The 20,831-nt window shown below is 44.2% G+C and overlaps 1 protein-coding gene across 1 annotated transcript in view; it reads right to left on the reverse strand.

Moving 5' to 3' along the window:
* Window positions 1-20,831, reverse strand: part of RNF220 (ring finger protein 220) — a 383,799-nt gene that overhangs the window by 331,656 nt on the left and 31,312 nt on the right. The gene's annotated exons all lie outside the window — the stretch shown is intronic.

The following is a 20,831-nucleotide window of genomic DNA, read 5'->3' on the forward strand; positions in this document are numbered from 1 at the left end:
CAGCCACCCACCTGCCTGCCCCCTCCTCCTCCTTTTCCCTTCCCCACAACAAAAATGATGGTGGCAGCCACCACCCACTCTCCTCCTCCCTTCCTCCCCATGACTGCCCTGTCTTCTCTCCCCACCCATGACAGTGATGGTGATGACCCCCTCCCAACCAACCTTTGTCAGTGATGACAGCAGTTGCTGGTCACTGCCTTCCTCCTCCTCCTCCTCTCAACAGCAGCAGTGACAGCAACCACTGCCCCCCCTTTTCTCCCCACCACAGCACTGCCGCTGCAGACTGCCACAGGTCTTTCTCCTCCCTTGATACCTCACTTGAGAGGTCCTTCCTCAGAGTAAGGCATTGATGGGGAGGTGGCGGTAGAGACTGTCCATGCCACAGCAGCACAGGTAATCTCCAGAGCCACCTCCCTTCTGAGGAAGGACCCCTTACAGTGAGGCATTTGGGCCAGACTCTCTGGAAAGCTGTGATGGACACTCCCTGTTCTGAGCAGCCGGCAGGGCTTCACGGCAGGTTTACCTGCCCAATGTCAGTGAGCCAAGTGTGCAGTTCTCCTGGTGGCAGAATCCACTGCCCTTCAGGATCCACTACCTGAGGCAGGGGATTCGCCCCACCCCAAGGAAAGGCAGATGGTAGTAGGTTTGAAAAATGGAGCGGGGGGGGGGGAGATTATACAAATGGATTAGTATTACTATGTAAAGTGAGCATTCCTGACCTTTGTATATTCTTTCTTTCTTTTTGTATTATGTCTTTCTTTTAGACTGTAAACTTTTCTGGTAAAGCTGTCTTAATAAGTACAGAGGTACAATCAGTTGTAAGACAGTGTAAACCATCACTAGTTTCAGCGGCAATTAAACTAGCCCTTCTCTGCATTAGCGGAATACACTGGGTGGAGCGTGGGGGGATTTACTGTCTGGTAAGGTTCCTAAAAACATTTTAGATAATCTGGGGTTAATTAGCTGACCAATTAATCCCTAGTTTTCCAGAACACTTGTATATATTTCACCTCTCACTGAAGTATCTTTCAAGGGCTTCTGGCTAGAAAAATGCTAAATGCAGGCTTTAACATTCTTCTTACAAAAGTTTGAATTTCATCTTCACTTTTTTGGTGCAGGTTCTGGGAAATATTAGAAGATGCGGGGGGGGGGGGGGTCATGTTTGCCTATTCAATTTCTCCCCTCAATAATATCTAGCCTAAAAACCACCCTTAGGCCAGAAAACTGACAAAGAAATTAATAATTAATCCAAGTCCCTAGCAGCCTAGCAGAGCGCAACACTTTAAAGTGTGCATTTGAAGAGAAACCCAAGCATACGCAAGCCAAACCAAAGCCCTTCTTTGAACACCAGCACCCAGGCATTCTTGTAGATGTAGGATTTATGCAGCTGCTCCAGCAAGCCAGTTCAGAGAGCCCTCTTCTCGACAGTTCACCCTGACGCCATTTTCTTAAAACTCACTCACTTTTTTCACATCACCTTTTTATTGTTTCAACTCTTTTGTTTGTTTTCTTTCCTTTGAGTAAGAAAGAACAGAGAGAAAAACACACACAACACCTTAAACTTTAGGCTATTAAAAATAAAAAAGCAAGAAAGGATGTGTGCTGGGGGGAGGAGAATAGAGAAGACATTTTCTCTTGGCTGAAAGGGTCTTTTTTGTTTTCAACCTGCTTTTAAAGGAGTCAGACCCCATAACAACCTTTACCTTTCTAGCTGCCTGTTGCTCTTGATAAAGGTGAAGAGGAACAACTTGTGTTGGGCTGAGAACTTGAGAAGAACAAATCCCTTATTTTCTTCTTGGCGAAAGTATTTCCTAATTGCTTCTGATTCCTTTCTGTGTTGTCTGATAACACTGGGAAAAAGCGGGGTAGCACCGAGTGCAGGAATAAAATCAATAGGAGAGAAAGTAAAAGAGAAATCTCTTTTCGGGGGCTTCAGACAGCAGGAGTGCAATGCAGAAGTACAGAAAGAGGGAGAAAGTAAAGGGAATGTGAGATGTCTCAAAAATAAATAAATTACCCAATACTGCTTGGGTGAGCCCCTTCTTTCCTATCAGCTTTTACAGGGGGCAATACGTTTTATTCATTGCCAGGCCTGACTTATTGCAGCCTTGTTTTTAATGACGTATAATAAGGAGAACATTTTGTAACAACACGGCTCCTCTATTTTATCCGACAAACAGCTGTGTCATGGCCGTCGCAGCGAGAATGAATCATATCTCTCTGCCTGCATATGCGAACTCCCATGTAATTACCCTTGCATCTTAAATAAAGCAGGCCCTAAACCTGTCGCTCAGATTACAAGCAAGCGGAGCAACCCTCATAACTGTGGCCTCTATCATTACAATTAATTTATCACAGAAGCACTGAGATTAGAGACTTTGAATTAAAACACAGTAAGGAGGGTACCACCATGATGACAACAAATGAGTCCAGGGGAGACAGGGAGAGGTGAGAGTGTTTTATTGCAAAGGTTGAATAGCCTAATTTCTTAACTAGATCAAGGGGGGGGGGGGTCCTATACTTTATATTACTCTCATATCTCACTCTGGCTCCCGCCCCTCTCCCCATCTCCCTCAGGAAGTAGAAAGTGAAAAAACTTGAGCCAAGACTGTGCAGTTTTGTTAAATATGTATCTATTTAAAAGGTATCAGTTTAAATGAGTGACTACGTAAAATGTAGAGTTATACATTATCCCAATATTCTCTCATGTATGTTTATGCATTTTATATCATATTTTAAAGGTATCAGTATAATATGTATGTGTTTCACTTTATGTGTATACACATTCACACAAAACTGGGAAATGCCATCTTGCATCCATTTGTATTTTCTTTCCCCTGCCTGCATACACAGAACAATTACTGCAGGACCTCCCTCATGTGTTGGTTTCATTACTGTGACGTTTCTAGGCCTTTCCACTTGAATTTGTTTTTTCTTTCGCCATTATGGAGAAAATTAAAGCCCCAGGCAGTAAAGTGCAGGAACACTGCACACAAATAATTCATAGATGTCTGTGTTATCCGAAGCTACTAAACAGTCCAAGACGTGACTTTCCAATGTTGAATGTTACCTATTTTGTTTCTTCAAAAGGATGCAGACAGAATCACCCAAACCTTTCTAAACCAACTTTACTGTCCCAGTCTAACCACTTCATAATCTGGCTATCTGCCAAGGAGGGGGAGGGTCAAATTCCAAACCTCTCATTCAGGCAGACACTGGGGGCGCTGGGGTGCCCATTCCTTCCAAAGGTGATTTCCTTTAATGTGGAACACAGGTTTTCTATTTCAATGTGGAACATAATAGCAACTCAGTGTCATGTCACCCATGCAGCCCTATATCAACATGACCCACAGAAAATGGCATATTCAATACACATATTCAAGCATCGGTTTACCAGTGCTCTATCATCAACTTCAGGTTCTGGAGTAGACCAGTGTGACTTGCATCAAATGTTACAGTGTATCCTCATTGCCTAACAGCAGTAATCCTGATCAGAGTTCCAGCCAGCCATGCCTTGCTCCAGGCAGGATACTCCATTACATTCCCTCTTCTTCCTCCCATTCCATTTTTCTTTACCAACTGACAGTTAACATCCCACATCTACTGAGCATGCTCTGTGCCCACTGGGATTGTTTGTTGTATGTGTCCTCTTAGATTTTGCTTTAAAAAAAAATAATTGTACTTCTGAAAACCTTGGGGTTTCCCCAAGCAGGCTGATACCTCTTGTTTGTTCAGTGGCCCCGATTTGGCTTCAATCCTGTCGGCACTCACCACCTGAGTTTGCTATTAGAGGAAGTGATGGACCAAAAGGATGCATCTCCTCAGTGTCTTGATAATTCCTTTCCTGTGGATGTTTTTTACCATCATGCACATTAACACTGGACTAATATGAGTGACAAAGCTGAAGGAGGAGCAGATGGTTTAATCCTAAAAGAGGATCAAAGGACACAAGAAACAGTCAGACAATAACACACTGTAATCACAGTAAAGGCACAAAAACAATAAGGCCTTGCTGGAAATGAGCAAGAATGGGAACGTGACAGGGCAGCCACTTTACCCCCTTATAGTTAGAATATCAACTCCTTTTGGAAGTGAATATGTATATCCCTTTGTACTACCGTAGCCAGCTTCTCTGCCACCCATCCAAGTAAGTCTTGTAGAAATTTTTAAATACAGCTGGCAGCAAGCAAATTAAAAATATTCCAACAAAACTGCAGCCTTCCACAGGCCACTCAGGGTCATGTAAATTCAGCAGATTATCCATTCCTAACTCCTTTCATCTATCACCCGCCTCTGTTATTGATCTGCTCTTCCAAGGAAGCGGGACCATGCCATCTCTTACTGAGTCCTGCAATCTAGCCAGACACTTTTGTGACCGTTGAAGAAGAGATGAGGTCAGGTTCAGTAGTGCAGGGTTTCTGCACACCATAATCTAAATTGGGCCATAGTCTTGGGATGTCTACACTTTGGAACCTTATCCACATTGCCATAAAATTCCAATAATGGCTTGATGAACTGGTGGAAATAGACTAAGAACACAGCCATAATGGCTCCTTTCCTCCTCTAACATGTGAGCCATTCGCTTTCACTTCCATTTTAAATTAACTGCTGCTTGTCATGACATCCAAACCCAGATCAACTGCAACTCATCTTAAATATGGCCTGTTGAAACAAACCAAATTCAAACCATAGTTTTTGAAGCTGGCTTGTTTCAACAAACCACAGTTAAGATTAGCCAGTTTAGGATTCAGACATAATACTAAACTTTGGTTAATCTACAACAGGAGCAGAAGCTTCTTATTTCCTAGCGGCCATACCGGAGGAGAGGGGAAGAGGAGCATGTGGGCCCAAGGTTTGCTCTGGCAGCTTATCCTCATAATGCTAAACCACGGTTTAGTACTTTGTGAAAATGCAGCCAATAATGAATGGCAAAAGGTAGAGCACTACTGGACCCAAACATGTGGCAAATGTACATTCTGTATAAGGAAGACTGTGTTAGGCCTCTTTACTTAAGAACTGCTCTTCAGGATCTCAGTTTTAAATCAAAAAAGCTTCAAGCAACCCTAGTCTAAAACAAAAACCATCAAATGTATTTATTTGAAGTATTTTTATGCCGTCACTCAGCCAAAAAGGCTCCCTGATTGGCTTAAAGGTAAAGGTGTCCCCAACCAGTCGTGTCTGACTCTAGGGTGCGGTGCTCATCCCCGTTTCTAAGCCGAAGAGCCAGCGCTGTCCGAAGACGCTTCCGTGGTCATGTGGCCGGCATGACTGAACACCGAGGTGCACGGAACGCTGTTACCTTTCCCGCCGAGGCGGTACCTATTTATCTACTTGCAATTTCTTGCTTTCGAACTGCTAGGTTGGCAGGAGCTGGGACTGAAGACGGGAGCTCACTCCGTCACGCAGCACTCGGGTCTCGAACTGCTGACCTGCCGACCTTCCAGTCTGCAGTTCAGCGTCTTAACCACTAAGCCACCGCGGCCCCTCCCTGATTGGCTTACATATAATCAATTAAACAAGACCGCCCCTGCCGGTAGTCTTACAATATAAAAAAATGAATAGCATAAGTAAGTATAACTAAGTCGGCGCTTCGTTCTTGAGCCTGCAGGCAGCTCAAAACAATAGCAGGTCAGAGGGAGAGAAACAATTAAGTTCTGAAATCATCCCTAACTCCCACCAATTACCATCCATATCTTTGACAGATGAAAGTCAGCTTAGTACAGTCAATAGAGTGCTTTATCTGAGCCAAGGAGATCTGGGTTCAAATCCTTATTCAGCCATAAAGACAACTGGATAACCTTGAGAATTCACATTCTCTCAATCTCAAAATACCTCAAAATTGGCAAAAACTCCATGTACACCACAAGACCCTTGGACGAAGGGTGGGATATAAATGTGGTGGCAATGATAATGATGATGATAGGTGGCAATTTCATAGGCAATTTAATTTAATTACTGATTTTTGTTTTGGAAATATCTCACCTCTACCAGTTAACCTACCATACCAAACATGTCCCTGCTTCTTTTTGAAAGTCACAGTCCTTGTTTGCCTAAGAATGTATTTGTTCAATGTCCTAGGCATAGAATACTCTGCCTACCACTGCCTTATCAGCATCCCTTCATTAGTTTTGAAAGATATGCCTTCCCAAAAACCTAAATTTGTTTATTAATTTTCAGTTCTTAACTGGAGGGAGCAATCCTATGTCCCCTAGACAGCATCTGGGGGACATACAATTGTTTGGTTTCCTGGATCCAAACTTGAAGTCAGGGAAACTGTGCTTCCTACCCCCTCCGTCTTGTACCCAGTCTGGAGAGAATTGTACCAGCTACCTCTCTGCACTTGGTAAACGGCACGCAGAGATGGGAGAAAGGAGGCGTTCCTGGGGGAGGGGAGGAGACAGGGGTGGCTGACTTACACCTTTTGCTATTACCACCCCAGCCTCCTTCACTCAGCCACCCTGCCGAAGCCCCCACTAGATGGGCAAAACTGCCTATCTAACTTAAATGTGGTGCAGGAAGTACAACTGGATTTCCCCCATATATCCTATATCATTCCTATATATTATGTGGTAGTGTGCTACATAATTCTTTAGGGGGTTGTAGAAGTTGCATTTCTGGTGGCTAAAGATACCCTGTTCTACTGAAGAAAAGTCAAAATATCAAGAGGCCAAATACTTCATAAAGCAGGCCAGCACAATATACAGCCTTTGGGCAAAAAGTGGTCCCATCCATTCCACACACACACACACCCCCGCTTAAACTATAGTTGCCTTTTCTCACATTATGTGCATGGCACAGACAAAGAGGCAACCAAGATAAGCAGCCTTATGAATTCTCATGTGCACCAGTCAAGAAATGCACCCCAGCATTCCAAGCGGTACTGAAGATGTTATGGGGCATCTCTAGGCTAGAATTCTGCCCCAGAATGGTTCAGTACATATCCAGGACTGCTGAACTCACAGGGAATCTGCTACACCTTTTAGTTTGCATTCTGCAAGCAGAAAGACATGAGCAACAAGATGCACCCTTGTTGTCCAGACATGCACCCCCAGCATCCTATATTGTTCATAGTTAATATTCACTGAGTTCTAGTCACAGTGAGGCCTGCATTAACTATTAATAGTAATAACTTGGTCCTTTCAGTAGATTTAGTGGTTCACATTTGCTTATGAACTATGGTTTTCAAAATCCAAAGTAGATCCCCCTGGGGCAGGGGTGGGGAACCTTAAACCCAGGGGCCAAAACCAGCCCACCTGGGGTCCCAATCTGGCCCTCTGGGGTTCCCCAGATAGCCATGCCCTCTTCTCCTGGCCGAACCCCTTTCCCCCGAACAACCAATTGCTTGGTGGTTCCCTGGCTTTTGTGCAGGTTTTTCCCCTTTCTAAAAGGTTGAAAAACATCTCCTAAAGCTTAGTTACTGGCAGTAGGAGCTATAAGCTACAATACACTGCTATTTTTTGTACTTTTATCCTCACCTCATTTGCATTCAGCCCTGCCCACCACTAGAATGCAGCCCCTAAGAGCTTATCCAAAATTTAATTTGGTCCTCAGACTTAAGAGGTTCCTCATCCCTGCCCTATGGAGATGTGAAGAGTTGCTAGGAGATATGCGAATTCTTCCTTCATCCTTCCCAGTAGGGCACTAGAGAATCAGGATAGCAAACACCAGTTCACATCCCTTCCAATCAATACCACACAAGAGGGTGGTTTATGAATTCCTTTTGTATTTATGTTCAGGAATGAGGCTTAATCTCTGCCTGTCCAGATTGCATGTCATGGCTACCCAGGGTTTAAATAAAGTGTGCCAGCTCACATCTGACTGTTCTATCCCTAGGTTGTTGTCTGTGATGCCCGAATCTAGAATGGAAGGTTGTTGGGGGAGGAATAACCCAGATTTATAACCCAAGAATAAACCATGGGTTACACATCTGATTATGACGTCATGGACAACAACCCAGGGATGAAGCATTCCCGGGTTGTTTAGTTCAGCATGAGTGGGCGGGAGGAAGCCAGCAGGATCGCTCACTCCCACTTCATTCTCAACAACCCACAGTTTAACAAACCATGAGTTGTTGTGACATGCAAACCAGGTCTTTATCTCCCTAAGAACCCTCCCTCCCAAGGGCCTTAAAGCTTACCACAGACCCAGGTGACTATGCTCTTCCCTTTTCCTCTGACCTGCTTTTCCCAGACCAAGGACAGAAAAATCATGAAACCAACCATGCTCCTTTGCCCCAATTATATTTTGGAAGGCTCAGTGGATTTCTTGACTTGGAGAACCTCTACTCTAGAATAGACACACAAAAGACAGTACTCATTTAAGACAATAGCACAAAGACAAAAAGACATTTTCTTTATGGACTGAATTAAAATCTAATCTTGTAGAGGGTTAAGTTCAAAACACGTAAGAGAGTCCTATCCCAAAAGCCCCAAACCCTCTGTAGTTTAAAAGTTAAAAATGTTAATCACAAAGATACACTAAGTGGCTCCAGCAATTCACTGCTGGATATAGGGCAGCCTTCACCACCTCTCTCAAGGAACTTAGTTACCAGGGGATAAGGGGGGGGGGGGAGGGAGAGAAGAGAAAGCTGACTTCAATTACAAAGACTCCCCCAATACACCACCCCAACTGACTCACTAAACAGTGTTGAAACCAAAATGAAGCAGGCAGCCCCATATGTCATAAGAATTAAAGGCACGGTTCCCACTTTGTAACGATGCTTTTACAGAAACTGTTCCACTGTAAAACTTTATGATTTGAATCTTTATAGCTGCCAGCAGAGCACATGTTCACTGCCTTAAATTACAACTTAATATCAGCAGAATCTGGTGCTTTCCAGCACTCTTTTGATAAAGTTTGTTCCTGCTCCCTGCCCTACTACCTAGCAGCTTCCCCTGGCCACTGCCTCCAGCGGACATTGCATGTGCCACGTGGACACATCTTGAGGTATTTTCCTGTATGGAAGTCTCATCAGCATCTAAATGTACACGGGCAACTATGCCTGCAGGGCACTGTTATGGATCTCTTTATCGCCATGATTGCAAAAATTCTAAAATGCTAATAGAACAATGGGTACATCAATAAACACAGTTAAGGGACTGGGACAAGCTCAGTGGAACCAGCACCCCTCAAGCTTAGATATTCCTTCAAATGAAAAGGCAAACTGAGTATTTGCACATGGAACAGAAAATGAGACGAAATAGACCATTCATTAAAACCCCATATATTATATAGGGCTGTCAAAGATCAAGGCATTGAACAACACAGGAAAATAGCATGATCTCCCATATACATCACAGCAGCCTCTAGAGAGGCAAGGCTAGGAGATCCTACAGTGTCAGTCTTAAAAGGGGCGCAGGCCCGCAATGGAAAAACAATGAAGCACGGCATCTGTAGCACTGGACTACACGTTCTAAAAAGATAGGCCCACCAACAGTCATGACAGGCAAGGGATGTTGCCTCAAATGGACCAGGTCCTGAATACCTGGTTTGCCAGAACCTCCTGGAGTTCCCAACTTACCAGAATTCTTCCAGACAGGATTTCATAATACTGTTCAGGAGAAGGAGGAACCACTGTCTGTTCAGATTTTTTTAAGTATACCTCTTGTACTCACTTTTTGCAGTGGACTGGCTGTGCCTAGAGTGCCAAAGAAGCATTCCATGGTTTCCATGGCAACAATCAGGCAGGGAAAGAGGCAGTGTGAAGACAGAGGCCAGAAGCATCAACGTACACCAGCCTTTCTCAACCTAGCACCCTCTGGTTGAGTTGGACTACAACTCCTATCATCCCGAGCCAGTACAATGCTGGCTGGGGCGATAGGTGTTGTAGTCTGACACATCTGGAGGGTACCAGGTCAGGGAAGGCTGGTGTAAATAAAGCCACTGGAAAAGGCCACAGCAACGCTCTTGCTTGGTTTGAGTAGGCTTTGGTGTTACCAAGAAAGCCAAAGAGCTCTGCGCCCTTTTGAGCAGTAAAGAAAGAAGAACTTACTTTCCTTCACTGGTTTTCTTAAAACTCTGCCCAGCATCCTAAAATCCCGTGACAAGAGATCTGGGGGCCAGATGGATCTCCCAAACAATACACATAAAAGCCAACCAAGTTTTTTTTAATATTTTCATTTGCAACTGAGGACACAGTGTAGGTTGTCATGGCTCACTGTATTTTTAAAATACATGTTTGATCCCTTAAAGGGCTCCTTACTTCTTTAGAGGTTGGAGTGTTTTAAGAATAATGACATTTTGCTTTTGGTTTATTAATTTTTATTGTGCCCCATGGTCACATTTTCAAGTTTTTCTCCACCAAGCTTACGGAACAGAAATTTGAGAAACAAAGCCTTTGTCCTTATTCTCTTTGATTGCAACCTGATACAAATTTCTTTTAAAAAATCTGGAGTCATCTGATTAAATCATGAGAGAGGTTAATCTGATTTGATGTCATGCTCCAAGAAATATTTAAACAGAAGTTATCTGGGAACCCTATAAAAAACTCCTAGCCTCTGCTGATGCAGTGTGGAATGAGATTATCGGAAAAGGAATCCTTGTTTGAAGTTCCATTGCTGGATCCACGGTTGTTTCACAATGCTCTTTTTTAGCTCAAAAGCAGCACTGCGCACCAGGTCTTGGAGACTGAGACCTATGAAGGGAAAGATTACAGAAGGGGCCTTTCCTGTCTCCTCCTTCCCTCTTCAGCCTCCTGAAAAGCCTCTTTGGGGTACAGTGAGAAAAGGGAAATCACTTAAAACTGGACAGAACTATCTTGCAAGGATCCCTCACACTTTATTCACATACCAATGTATTCTGGTCAATTTATCCAAACTCGGGAATATTCCTTTTGCAAAGCAGAGGAGCAGTTGGTATCGGTGTTAGAGGAGATGAGTTACCTTCATTTGAGGGAAAAACCAGAATCCCGGTCTCTGGAAATGCTCTCTCTCTTTTTAACCCTTCGAGACTTCCTGGGACAATTTGTCACCAGGGTTATTAGCATTTCTTCTGAGATATTGACAGCTTGTCTTTCTTCGTTTCCAACCCATGAGTGATTTCTTCACAGAGTCGCCAAATACTGCCAAATCACCATGGTAAATGTATCGACAGAATCATATTAACAGCTGCTGTGCATTTACAGCACCGTAAGTTATACAGAGAGGCGGAAACACACAGGAAAATAAAGCAGCCCCAGACAGCAGCAGTGACAAGCGTTTATTTAGCAGTTGCTGCCTAGAACTATTTTTTATGCTTTAATTGCTAATTGTAAGATCCCATAAAAGAGCTGCCTTGGACCAAATTATCTGTCATTCCTCCTCAGACCCGCACATCCATATGTTAGTTACCTGGTTACACAAATGCCTTACTGCAACACAGCCCAAAGAATTAAAGGAGTTATCTTTTAACATAACACAGGGAATACCAATAGGCTAAGAGCCCATGAAATATAATTTAGTAAATACCTACCTTGGGGCAGAGTATGACCCAAATTTTACCCTCCCACCTTTCTCCTCTTTTGCTCCTTCTTAGCACTGTCCACATTTCTCAGGAAATACCTGGGGTCGATAAACAATATGATTACCAAAGTTCCCTGAAAAGCTGATTATAATATCCAATATGTGATTATTTATCCTATTATTTTAGAAATTCATACCCTGTCCTTCAATATAAAAACATTTCCAGAGCAGCTTACAAAAATCAAGTTAAAAACAACTATATAAACTGTTTGAAGTTCATTCCACTGTAAAAAGTCGCCTCGGATGTACACTCAAAGGAATTTCTTTGTGCTGTCACTATCCTAATTCCCCTTCATTTTATGTGCCATTGTTTCTACTTTTTCCTTTGGGGTAATTTCTGTCTCCACAGAGTACATTCTGGGGACAGAAAGTTAATTCCACTGGCAATCTATTTGGCTGTTGAAAAGAGTTAAACAAACAAGGAACAAATAATCTTGGAGAAGTGGTAAACTCCCAAGGAAAATTTGAAGAAAACTGCCACAATCCTGCATGTAGGTTTAACATTCCAAAATCCTGGAAAAATCCTGCCCACCACAACCTCTTTACTACTCCATTCGGTATTTTTCCCAATAAGCTTAAGAAAATAAACTCCTTAAAGCCAAGGCTGAAAAAGAGAGAGAAACCCCCCACCTTTTCACTCCCCTCCAAATCTCCCTAGCTATTAAGCCTCTTAGAAGTTAGAATGTTGCTAAAGAAAGTGAGTCCATGCCAAGCGGCTTAGGAAAGGCCTAAGGCTCAGAATGGGAGGGGCGGGAATGGGTCTGTGTGTGGAGAGGCAAGAAGTGCAAGAGATATGTACAGCTGTAGGAGCAGCAGTTCTTTGGTTTGAGTTGGGCAAAAGTAAAAATAAAAAGGAAACTGTTCTCTGGTTTTCATCCAGTCAAAAATTCTGGCTTTCATCCGGTCTAAAATGCAAAAAGACAAGCAAACCTGAAATTGGTGCCTGAAGCAGAATGTATTAGTTTTCAAATATACTGCCCAACACATTTCAACAAAATGTCTTCTTCAAGGGCAATTTTAAAAGATGCTTGTTCTGGTTCACACAGAACATTTCCCATGTTTTCGTCTGGACAGTCCACAGACAGAAATTCTGTAGTGATATCTGGCCTAAGGTACACAAGGATTGTAAGACAAAGCAAAGTAGCAAAAAAAATTAAAATACATGAAAAGCTAAAAATATGAGTGCGCATTAATATATAAAACAAGGTTAATAATATTTTGGTTGGGGGCCAGATTGCCCATCCGGACCATACCAGCTGGCCAGATGATGTCAAGGGGGCAGGGCTTCACCCACTTCCTCTCCCATGACATCATCAAACTCTGCCCTGCCCATTTTTTTCTTCATGCAGACACCAAGCTCTGTGCCTCTCTCTGCATGGAGAAAGGGATTCAGCAGCTGCTTCCAAGAGGCGATCCTGAAAGCAGCCACCGAGTCCCTCACTGCTTCATGCATCAACTGCATTGCATGAAACAAAGGACCCAGAAACTGCTTGCAGGACTAGCTCCTGAAAGCAGCTGCCGAGTCCCTCAGAGTACATCCTCATCTTATTTCTGATCTGTGATCAGAGATAACAAAGGGATTCCTCTATGTCCTGCTCAGGGGACAGGGCTTAGAGGAGGGAGGGAGAGGGATCACAATGGGTACACAGTGGGTACAGACTAGATCGGGAACCTCTGTGGGCCAAATTAAACCCACGGGCCAGAGGCTCCCTGATCCTCTCCTAGTGAAACTGCCCCTTAGAACACCTGTGCAATGCCACCTCTCTTGCTTCCTTCAAATCCCTCCTCAAAACTAACCTTTTCTGATGCCCTACTGCAGCCTTCCCCGACCAGGTGCCCTCCAGATGTTTTGGGCTCCAACTCCCAGAGTTCTGAGCATTAGCCATGCTGTCTAGGCTGATGAGAGTTGAAGTCCAAAACATTAGGAGGACAGTAAGTTGAAACCATAGTCTGAAACCATAGTTTGAAGTAGGTTTGCAAGCTATGGCCTTGGGCAATCCTAATTAGCTCTAGCCATAGTTAGTTAACAGCAAACTATGGTTACAGCAAACCATGAAAGAGAGGTTGAAATGTGCACGTGGGGGAAAGAAAGCATATGAGTCCACAGCAAGTTCCCATTCTCTAAACCAGCCTCCCCACCTGATACCATCCAAATGTTGGAAACTTCAAAACCCATAAGCCCCAGCCAGGTTGGACAAGGCTGCTGTAGAGGTATGGGTGATACAATGTAACGTAGGGGGTAAATTAGTGATGGACAAGGATTTTGTAGGTAATATATTATTGAGCTGGAAATAAAGGAATTGGTAAATAGGAGCATACAATTATAAATAATGGCAATAATTATGTACCGTAAAAGCAACTGCTGTGTAGGCAGGCAGATCTGAGAATCTCCTTCTCTATGTAACAGAGCTCCCTCTAGGTTAAACATTCAGTATTTCAGAAACCAAGGCTCACCACATTTTATACTCGGTTCCTACAGCTTTAGTAGTGGCTTCAGTACTTAAAAAATGTAGAAATTCCCTGTAATACCACTAAACTTATTCTAGTTAGCACAGACTTTTTGTAGGAAAGTATGTGCATCCTGCCCTATAGCTGACAGAGTTCACTCTAGTAGCAAAGAGATATGAGGCTGGCTTTCGGTCTCCAAGGGGCTACCCTTGATATTAGTGGATTCGGATCCAGTTTTTCCTTCCACATCCCGTCCACTCTGTTTCCAATTCTTGCGCTAAAAATAATGAAACCTCAGCACTCAACTAAGGATGGGTAAAATCTGTCAATTTCACTTTCTCTGAAACACGGATTTTTTAAATCTCAAATTATTTCTCACCCAAATATGAAGAACTTCGTAAATTTTGGTAAATTTTTATCAAAAATGAATGGAAACAAAATTGTCACCCATCTGCACCTGTCAAATTCAATAGGTACAGCTATTCCCAGCATAGAGAGGACCATGTATATCTGCCAACCATATAGCTGTTAAAAGTTAAGAGCTTGTCAGAAAAAAGAGATTGCAACCCTAACCGAGCACTAACACAGTTGTATTTACAAGGATTCAAACCCAGACTTTTAAGAGCAAAGCACTCAAAGCCCAGGATGGACACATCTATCTGTTTCACTTTCTCCCACATTTGAATGTTTTAAATCTCAAATTCATTTCGTCCAAAATATGGAAAACGTTGTGAATGTTCGTAAATTCTTATCAAAACCAAACTGAAATGAAATTCTCATCATTCCCTACACTCAACTCTAGTAAGCAATCCACATAGTAGCCATTTGAACTCCATCCATTAGCATGTATTGAGAAGTGAGGCGAAAAACATCATTTCCTCATTCTTCAACCACTATGGATTGTGCATGCAAAAAGTTAGGAATAACTAATTAATGTTAATGTATACATGACCCAGCTTTGCCCACCTGGTTACTCAGTGCAGCACCACCACAGGCTGGAGGGCCAGAGGGGGGGCACAGGGAATTGCCATGATCCATGAAAGCTCAATCTCACTCACCAAGAAACCCCTCCCCTTAAGAGGGGCTTGTACCTTGTGTTGAGCCAAAGAGACATATTGGGGATGTTAATAATGGACTCCCTAACCGATCTGGCTGAGTCAGTCCCAAATGTGGTGTTGGAGAACCCTAGCACTCTGGTCTTCGGAGACTTCAACATCCATGCTGAAGCTACCTTAATAGGACCAGCTCGGGACTTCATGTCCTCCATAACAACCATGGGGCTGTCTCAGTTTAACCAGCCCAATGCATAGGGGAGGGCATATCCTTGATCTGGCCTTTGCCTCTGGGTGTGAGGGGGGTGATCTGGATATTGGGGGGGTAGAAATCACCCCACTGTCGTGGTCAAACCACTTTCTGGTGAAATTTTGGTCTCATGGTGCTGGTCTCTCCCTGCAAGGATGGGGGACCCATTAAGATGGTCTGCCCCTGGAGACTTATAGAATCCAAGCAATTCCTGAATGCTCTGGGGGATTTTTCAGTAGCCAGAGCCAGCGATTCTGTCAAGGCTCTTGCCACAATATAGAATGATAAACTGCAACAGGCGATTGACATGATTGCTCCTGAGCACCCTCTTTGGCATTGTGGAGCTTTGAAAGCTCCCTGGATTACTGGGGAGCTCCAGCCAATGAAACAACTTAGAAGTTGGCTGGAGAGTAAGTGGCGTAAGACTCATCATGAAGGTAATCGAGCATGCATAAGAGCATATAATTGCACCTATTACATGGCAGTGAAGGCAGCAAAGAAGGCTTACTTTGCCACCCCCATCACATCCTTGAGTAGCCATCAAACTCAGCTTTTCCGAACAGTTCAGGCATTGTTTTCATCAAACCAGTGAACCTAATACTGGAACCTTCGGAGGCCCAATGTGAAGAGTTTGCAAGACACTTCGAGGATAAAATCGCTCACCATCATGCTGACTTGAATACCGCTATTGATGCAGTGTCTGTTGAGGTGTACAGTGTATCGTCTCATCCTGTTTTGTGGGCTCAATTTCGGTTTTTAGAGCCTGAGGATGTGCACAAGGTGTTTGCATCTGTACAACCCACCATGAGTTCTCTAGAGCCTTGCCCATCATAGCTTATTCAAGCTAGTCACAACGGACTGACTAGATGGATCAGGGGAGTGGTGATCAATTTATCTGGATTCATTTCAGTCTGGATTCAGGCCTGGTTTTGGGATGGAATCGGCCTTGGCCACCTAGATAGATGACCTTCGGGAGAGGAATGGGGAGTGCGACCCTGTTACTTCTTCTTAATCTCTCAGTGGCTTTTGATGCTGTTGACCATGGTATGTTCCTGGACCCCGCTGGGAGTTGGAGGCACTGTTCTACAGTGGTTCGACTCGTACTTGAGGGATTGGTTCCAGAGAATAGCATTGGGTGACTGCTCCTCAGCCCCGTGGCAGCTAAACTGTGGGGTGCCACAGGGCACCATATTGTTCCCAATATTATTTAACATCTATATGAAGCTGTTGGGAGAGGTCATCAGGAGATTTGGGGCAAGGTGTCATCAATATGCTGATGACACCCAGCTCTATTTCGGGGGGGGCTTCCATGAGAACAGAAGGAGAAGCGAATGGAGGGGTACTGGATTTTTAAAACGGAATCACCCTTGCTGCGTTTTGGTCCATGCAGGGCTCCACAAGCGAGTGCTCCGCACCAGTAGGAACTGCTTCACAGAACATACTTCTGGGTGGGGGTGGGGATTGGAGTGAATGTCATCTGACTGGCAGGGGCTGCTCAACCGATAAGAAAGGCTTCCCCCGCCACTCCCCCCCTTTCTCCTTTCCCCTGAAGCTCCAGATGCACCAGCATTTCACATTTCAGGAGCAAGCCTCACTGAGCACAATGGGAGTTACTTCGGAGTAAACACACCTATGTTTGTGCTGGGAAAGACTGGGGGGGGGGGGACAGGGATGGGAAACCAGCCCCCTTTATAACCCGATGCTGCGCAGGTTCTCTATAACGAAGGTGTGAAGTAGTTGCTTCCTAGGGCAATAAACCAAACAACGGAGAATCAGAGCCTCCAGATCAGGCTTTACAACATTGAGAGAATTTGTGCTTTAAACTGTGCCATTTCAATTGAGGGGGATCACTGTAAATTCTGATGTGGGCATTCAGGGGACAAGCCTCACTGAGAATAATGGGGGTTACTTCTGAGCAGACGCTAATTGGTTTGTGCAGGGATGGGAAACACGCAGGAAACACCCCTTGACCGGGGTCATGGTAAAAGGCACACCCCTGAGCAGGGCTAGCATACCAGAGGTCAATGCGGGGGTTGGGGCACACAGCAACAATACCACGGAGAACCCGACTTAAGGAAAAGAATCAGGCTGTAAGCAGTCTCAGGAAATCCGTCTTTTCCCTGATAAGCTGCTGGGTGGCCACAACGTCATATATCCCTAGACCTCCAAACACAGCCAGCTTGAAGTAAATCGCTCATGGAGACATCCCCTGGGACATCTGAATCAGGAGAGGCCATGAACTGGTGCCTGGATGCAGTTATGACTTGGATGAAGGCTAATAAACTGAAGCTGAATCCCAGTAAGACAGCAAGCTTATGGGTTCACAGTTCCCAGGTCCAGGAATTGGGCTTTTTGCCTGTTCTGGATGGAGCTGCACTCCCTCTGAAGAAGCAGGTATGCAGTTTGGGGGTGCTCCTGGGTTCATCTTTGTCACTGAAGGGCAAGGTGTCCTTGGTGGCCCAGAGCTCCCATTACCAACTTCAGTTGGTACACCAACTATGTCTGTTCCTGGATAGGGGTAGCCTAGCCATGATAATCCATGCACTGGTAACTTCACAATTAGACTACTGTAACGTGCTCTATGAGGAGCTCCCCTCCTGCCTGGTCCATAAGCTGCAGTAAGTGCAGAATGGAGCAACTAGGGTGCTTGCTGGGACACCCAGCTATGTTCACATAAAATCTGTGTTAAAAGACCTGCACTGGCTGCCTATTAGCTACCAAGCCATATTCAAGGTTATGTTACTGTCCTACAAAGCCTTAAACAACTTGGGACCAGGATATCTTGCCAACCACCTTATCCTTATATATACACAACCAGCCTTTAAGATTATCAGAGGTAGTCTTGCCGGTCATTCCAAAATTAACGGAATGTCACCATGCAGTATCTCAATGGTGGGCCTTCTCGATAGCTGCACCCACCCTTTGGAAAACCCTCCCCTGTGCAGTTCAGGAGGCAGAAAATGTGTCATCTTTCAAATGCCTCCTCAAAACACACTTGTCACCCAGGCTTTCCCTGGCTTGTAATTAAATTAATCATGCTGCTCCATCTTACTGCTCCTTGTATTGCTTTTATTGTAATTGTTTTTAATATTGTATTTTTAATTTGATTTTAATATTTATATGTTAACCGCTTAGGGATTTTATTATATTTAGCAGTATATAAATATCACAAATAAATACATATTAATTCATGTTAATCTTAAGAACGTGTCCTAAATTTTCCTGGGGTCAGTTGGGATAGATAATGTTCAGAAAATGTAGGGACAGTTATAGAATATTCTATACCAAAATGGAAGTTACAGCACAATCCTATAGGTTGTGCTGTTGTTAGATGGAAGCCTCTAATCTCAGAGGCTTCCAAGTATCCAATGCCCTGCTGGGTTGTTCCCAGCAGGGTGGGAGGAGGATGGAGGCAATTTTCACATCTTCATCCTCCTTTTTACATTTTTTCCTCTAGACAGGCCTTTGAGCCTATCTAGAGGAAGCACGCTGATGGGGGCTGGCTAGTGCTGGAGAGGCCATAGGATTTAGAATCATAGAATCATAGAATAGTAGGATTGGAAGGGGCCTACAAGGCCATCAAGTCCAACCCCCTGCTCAATGCAGGAATCCAAGTCAGAACATCCCTGTCCAGCCTAGTCTTGAACGCCTCCAGTGTGGGAGAGCCCACCACCTCCCTAGGTAATTGGTTCCATTGTCGTATTGCTCTGACAGTCAGGACGTTTTTCCTGATGTTCAGCCGGAATCTGGCTTCCTGTAACTTGAGCCCATTATTCCGTGTCCTGCACTAAAGGATGATCAAGAACAGATCCTGGCCTTCCTCTCTGTGACAACCTTTCAAGTACTTGAAGAGCGCTACCATATCTCCCCTCGGTCTTCTCTTCTCAAGGCCAAACATGCCCAGTTCTTTCAGTCTCTCTTTGTAGGGCTTTGTTTCCAGTCCCCTCATCATCTTTGTTGCCCACCTCTGAACCCTCTCCAGCTTGTCTGCATCCTTCTTAAAGTGTGGTGCCCAGAACTGGACACAGTACTACAGATGAGGCCTAATCAGTGCTGAGTAGAGGGGAACTAGCACTTCCCTGCATTTGGAAGATATACTTCTATTAATGCAGCCCAAAAGAGCATTGGCCTTTTTTGCAGCCACATCACATTGTGGGCTCATATTCAGCTTGTGACCTACAACAATTCCAAGATCCTCCTCGCTTGTAGTGTTGTTGAGCCACGTATCCCCCATCTTGTAACTGTGCATTTGGTTTCTTTTTCCTAGGTGCAGAACTTGGCATTTATCCCTATTAAATGTCATTCTGTTGTTTTCTGCCCAGTGCTCCAGTCTATCACGATCACTTTGAATTTTGTTTCTGTCTTCCAGGCTATTAGCTATCCTGCCCAATTTTGTGTCATCTGCAAATTTGATCAGCATTCCCTGCACCTCCTCCTCCAAGTCATTAATAAACATGTTGAAGAGCACTGGGCCCAGGACTGAGCCCTGCGGTACCCCACTCGTTACCTCTCCCCAGTTGGGGAGAAGGTCCCACTGATAAGCACTCTTTGACTCCGATTCTGTAGCCAACTGTGGATCCACCGGATCGTTGTTTCATCTAGCCCACGTGGAGCTAGTTTGCTCATCAGGATATCATGGGGCACTTTGTCGAAAGCTTTGCTAAAGTTGAGGTATATGATGTCTACAGCATTCCCACAGTCCACAAGGGAGGTTACTTGATCAAAGAATGAGATCAGATTCGTCTGGCAGGACTTGTTTTTGACAAATCCATGTTGGCTTCGAGTAATCACTGCATCGTTTTCAAGGTGCTTCCAGATGGATTGCTTTATCATCTGCTCCAGAATTTTCCCAGGGATTGATGTCTGACTGACTGGTCTGTAGTTCCCAGGTTCCTCCTTTTTAACCTTTTTGAAGATAGGGACAACATTAGCCCTCCTCCAGTCATCTAGCACTTCCCCCGTCCTCCATGATTTCTCAAAGAGAATAGACAGTGGTTCTGAGAGTTCTTCTGCCAGTTCCTTTATTATTCTACAATGCAGTTCATCTGGCCCTAGAGATTTGAACTCATTCAAAGTTATTAGGTGTTCCTTGACCATATACCTATCGATCTCAAGCTGCAATCCTGCCCCTTCAGCCTGTACTTCGCCTTTGCCAGGGTAGTGGTGTCATAGACCTTCTTTTGGGAGAAGACTGAGCCAAAGTAGGAATTCAGCACCTCTGCCTTTTCTTTGTCATCTGTTATCGTTTTGCCATCCTTATTTAATAGCTGAACCACCATTTCTTTCCTCTGCCTTTTACTATGCATGTAGCTGAAGGCTTTTTGTTGCCTTTAGCATCCCTCACTAACCTCAGCTTGTTCTCAGCTTTAGCCTTCCTGACACCATCCCTGCAATTCTGTGCTACCTGCCTGTACTCTTCCTTTGTTACTTGGCCTTCTTTCCACTTCCTATGTGTGTCCTTTTTTGTTTTCAGGTCATAAGCTTTCTGTGAAGCCACATGGGCTTCTTCTGTTGCCTTCCACCTTTTCTTCTTGTTGGAATTGTTTGTAATTGTGCCTTGAGAATTTCCTTTTTTAAAAGCTC

This window comes from Heloderma suspectum, chromosome 4 (assembly GCF_057233095.1).
Source record: "Heloderma suspectum isolate Gila_16-S chromosome 4, 16-S_ref, whole genome shotgun sequence".
In the NCBI taxonomy this organism is placed as follows: domain Eukaryota; kingdom Metazoa; phylum Chordata; class Lepidosauria; order Squamata; family Helodermatidae; genus Heloderma; species Heloderma suspectum.